The following is a 5,000-nucleotide window of genomic DNA, read 5'->3' on the forward strand; positions in this document are numbered from 1 at the left end:
CTCTCTCATTCCATCTCTCTCTCTCATTCCATCTCTCTCTCATTCCATCTCACTCTCTCTCATTCCATCTCACTCTCTCTCATTCCATCTCACTCTATCTCATTACTTCTCTCTCTCTCTCTCTCTCATTCCATCTCTCTCTATCTCTCTCTCATTCCATCTCTCTCTCTCTCTCGCTCTTCCTCCCATCCCCTCCCTCACTCATTTCCTCTCTCTGTAACAGATCATGCCCAGATTTGGTTACTTGTGGTTAGCTGTGATTAGCTGTAGTGATCTGTGGTTAGCTGTAGTGGTTATCTATGGTTATCTGTTGTTAGCTGTAGTGGTTAGCTGTGATTAGCTGTAGTGATCTGTGGTTAGCTGTAGTGGTTAGCTGTGGCTAGCTGTGGTTAGCTGTAGTGGTTATCTATGGTTATCTGTTGTTAGCTGTACTGGTTTGCTGTGATTAGCTGTGGTTAGCTGTAGTGGTTAGCTGTAGTGGTTATCTGTGGTTAGCTGTGATTATCTGTAGTTAGCTGTAGTGGTTATCTATGGTTATCTGTTGTTAGCTGTAGTGGTTAGCTGTGATTAGCTGTGGTTATCTGTAGTGGTTAGCTGTAGTGGTTAGCTGTAGTGGTTAGCTGTGATTATCTGTGGTTAGCTGTAGTGGTTATCTGTGGTTAGCTGTAGTGGTTATCTGCTGCCTGGGTTTGGTGCAGTAGAGGTATAGTGTCAGTAGAACTATTACCAAAGGAAAGCCTGCATGGGTGCGGAGCTGGCTGGAGATGTGATAGGTGCCCTGAATGTGTTATTGAAACCGAAAGCTTTTCCATCACTTGCACGGCAACGCGTCACGGCAACAACAGGGTCACACTGCTTGCCGCATCCTGCCATCACAAACATGAGTGACGTGAAAAGTAGCGAAAACAATCAAATTGGCATAATTTAAAAATACACACCGTGCGACAGGCAGACTGCCGAGGACGGGAACCAGCGGGAGTTCACCCAGGAGGTCGGCAAAGGAAGGCTTAGGCAGGAAAAGTAGTTAGGAATGTCTGTTATTCCGGAGAGGGAAGGCATTCTTTGTGCACAGTCTCTGTCAGCCAGTTTTGCTCATTTTGTGTGTGTGTGTGTTTGTCTATATGTGTTAGTGTGTGTGTGTGTCTGTGTGCATGTGTGAACATGTGTCTGTTTGTGTCTCTCTGTGTCTGTGTGTGTGTGTGTGTGTGTGTGTGTGTGTGTGTGTGTGTGTGTGTGTGTGTGTGTGTGTGTGAATGCATGAACACATACTGTATGTGTGGACAACAACAAGTATCAAGCCATCTAATTAGCGTCTGGGGAATAAACTTGAGAGCTGATCTGACAGTGGAGAGTGAGTCATTAAAGCTGACTGCTGATTCTGGACGTTTTCTCCATAATGAGAAGCTTCATCACATTCCTCTGTGTCAATAAACAACACCGCCATACCAGAAGAAACACTGCCGGAGTGTTAGGCATGCCATTGATAGACAGAACAGACAGCACACACACAAACACACACACCGCAAACACACACACACACACACACACACACACACACCGCAAACACACAGACACACACACACACACTCACACACACACACTCACACACACACACACACACACACGCACTCACACACACACACACACACACAAACACACACACACACACCGCAAACACACACACCGCAAACACACACACACACACACAAAAGCACACACACACACACACACACACACACACACACACACACACACACACACACACACTCTGCTGCTCTCAGAGTTTAGCAGATGAAAAGGGGGACTTGAAGAAGCGAGGAGGAAAAATAGCACCTAATGGAACAAGCCTCAGAAAATACCACGCCGATAATTACCCCATTTCTTCCCCATCGGCTGGAGAGAGCGTGAATCACACACACACACACAAAGACACACACACACACACACACACACACACACACACACACACACTGTGTGAAATACATTTATTTATAGACTGAGCACTCTAGCCCCTCTGCCACCCTTCTCAAGAGAGTTACATCAAAGGGACCAGTGTGTGTTTGCATCTGTGTGTGTGTGAAAGACTGTGAGTGTGTGTGTGTGTGTGTGTGTGTGTGTGTGTGTGTGTGGGTGTGTGTGTGTCTCTGTGTGTGTGTGTGTGTGTGTGTGTGTGGGTGTGTGTGTGTCTCTGTGTGTGTGTGTGTGTGTCGGTGGTTCTGCCTATGTGTGTGTGAAAGACTTTGAATGTGTGTGTGGTGGTGTGTGTGTGTGTGTGTGTGTGTGTGTGTGTGTTCTGCCTATGTGAGTGTGAAAGACTGCGAGCGTGGGTGTGTGTTCTTGCTCTTGTGAACTGAGGAAAAAGTTCAAAAAAGGAACACTGAATATGTCAAGAGCCCATTTCTAAAAGAGGGGTTTCCACTTTGATAAAAAAGGGTTGGTGTCTGATGCTGGCATCTCACGGTATTGGCCCATTGCCTGCTAGGGTCTTAGTGATGTGGCAGGAATAGGCGTCTATTTTCATGGACCAAACCCGCGGCTTAAAATGGAACATGAAGCGAAATGTGAAATTCTCAAAGCAGGTCAGGTAGCGATAACTGCACCAAAAAAAATGAATGCCATCAAAACGAACACAGCCTTTTATTGTGGCATAATTGTTTTTTGTTTGTTTGTTTGTTTGTTTGTCAGCCATCTGAGCCAGTGTGTTTGAAATGCAAATGAATGTTTGTCCTCCTCGCTTACACTGCGCTACTGTCTCCTTTTATTCCTGCTCGCGCTCAGCTCCTGGTCAAGGTGACCGACGTTCCGGACCTTTCCGCCGGGATCACCTGCTCCTTCGGCAACCTGACCGAGGTGGAGGGCCAGGTGAATGGCAACCAGATCCTGTGCCTGTCCCCGGCCGCCAAAGATGTGCCCGCCATCCCCACCGACCAAGGTACCGGTCCCTCCAAAGACATTATAGAATTATGTAACAGAATTATATAGAGTTCATCAAAGAATTAGAAAGAGTAGAATTGGTGTAAGTAACATTTTTCTGTATACAAACGTTCCTATTTTTGCTGTTGGTAGATAATAGTAAGTGCAGTGGTGTAGTGGTCCCTGGAAAAGTGGGTATACTCTTATTTTTTTAAGCAGCCCATACAGCACAGGATAAGCGCCCTGTTTTGAGAAGTGGGTATACGCAATGCTGACTGAAAAATAAGTGGGTATACCTGCGTATACCCTGAACTACACCACTGAGTAAGTGTACAAATTGCATTTTATGCCTGTGATTTATTTAACTGTTAGGGGGAAAGCAGACAAAAACACCCATCTGTGACCTCACTTCCTCTTTCATGTTTGTCAGGACAGCAATGCTGGGGCCATGAATGTCACTGTACTCTCTGGTCCCCAACATCATTTTATTTTCTCCTCGTAAATCCTGCTGGCAGTTTATGCTGAGAGCTGAGTCATGTTGCAGCATCATGGCTCGTGGCTCATGTGTGGGCCATGGACAGGACAGGGGTTTCTGCAAAAATGCTGACTCATGAAATAGAAATCATCCATCGTCCTCCAACACAGCATCCATTTAATATTGCAAACCTATCCATGCAGCTAATCAAAAGTGGAACCCAGTCAAGCATTAGTTCATAATACTCCAACAAGATCATTTCGGGATTTACAGTTTTAGCAGCAACACTCCAGAGCTATGGCTGCTTATGACAGCTGGAAAGCATGGCTGAGGAAACGTAACACTGCGCAGCACAAGAGTTTTAGTGCATCTCTTTTGGGGGAAAAGGAAAAGAGGGAAGAAGAGAAAGACAGAAGAAGAAGTAAAGGGAAAGAGAGAGCGAAATAGATTGAGAGTAGAACCTGTATGCTACAAAGAAGTGAGATAGACAGTGTGACAGTACAAATGGACTGATGTAGAGAGGGAAGATGGCTGCCAAATCACACACAGAGAAAGTGTGTGTGGGAGTGGGTCGAGTGGAGAGCATGTGTGTGTGTGTGTGTCAGTGCTTACACACATGTGCGCAGCACAGGAGTTTTAGTGCAGCTCTTTTGGGCATCTCAGAGCTGTAGTTCCCCAGTTATCAAGGAAGAGAGAAAAAAGACAATCCATAGCGTACGTATTAAATACGTTAAATATGGAAGTATTAAATACGTTTAATATGCACGCTAGCTCTGAGCTGGCCTGGTTATGGAACAGTGAGGGGGCGTCGTTTGATTGATTGGCTCAGCCTAATGAACTTTAGCCGACTCACTGTGTGATTGTCTATGCCATGATAATGATTTATTTGGGTTCAGTCACTCAGTCCGTAAAGAAATCTGTCGCTGTGTCACATTCAATCTCGTCCCGAGGTTAACTTCCATCTGGCTCCCGCTGTTTGTTTGCCGTGGAGAGTTTAGTTTTCTTCTTTTTTCGCTTTTCTTTCATGCCATCCTTCCGCTGTACATCTTTCAAACCCTTTTCCGCTGTCTACTCCTCTCCTCCTCTCCTTTGCCAAAGTCCCTGGTCCCTTGCTCTGCCTTTATTTCTCTCTCTCTTTCCCTCTATCTCTCTCTCTCTCTCTTTTTCATCTTTATGTCTCTCTCTCTCTCCCTCTATGTATTTCTCTTTCTGTCTCTCTCTCTCTCTCTGACAGTTTTTTCTCTCATCCTCCCCTGTGGCCCCGGCTCACAGCGCTGGGGTATGCGCCGTATCTATTTATAGGCCGTGTGTGTGAGTGTGAGTGTGTGTGTGTGTGTGTGTGTGTGTGTGTGTGTGTGTGTGTGTGTGTGTGTGTGTGTGTGTGTGTGTGTGTGTGTGTGTGTGTGTGTGTGTGTGTGTGTGTGTGTGAAGTGAGTTCTGGTGAGTTTTTAATGAGATGTTCATTTAGACCTAGCCCCAGTGCGCTCACACATTAGCCCCATTGCTATTGATCCGACGCGCCAGCCACACCGAGCCACCTTCCATCCCTCAGCACTCTAACTGGCCCCAGGTCAGCCACACACACACACACACACACACACACACACACACA

This window comes from Sprattus sprattus (assembly GCF_963457725.1).
Source record: "Sprattus sprattus genome assembly, chromosome: 2".
Lineage (NCBI taxonomy): Eukaryota > Metazoa > Chordata > Actinopteri > Clupeiformes > Clupeidae > Sprattus > Sprattus sprattus.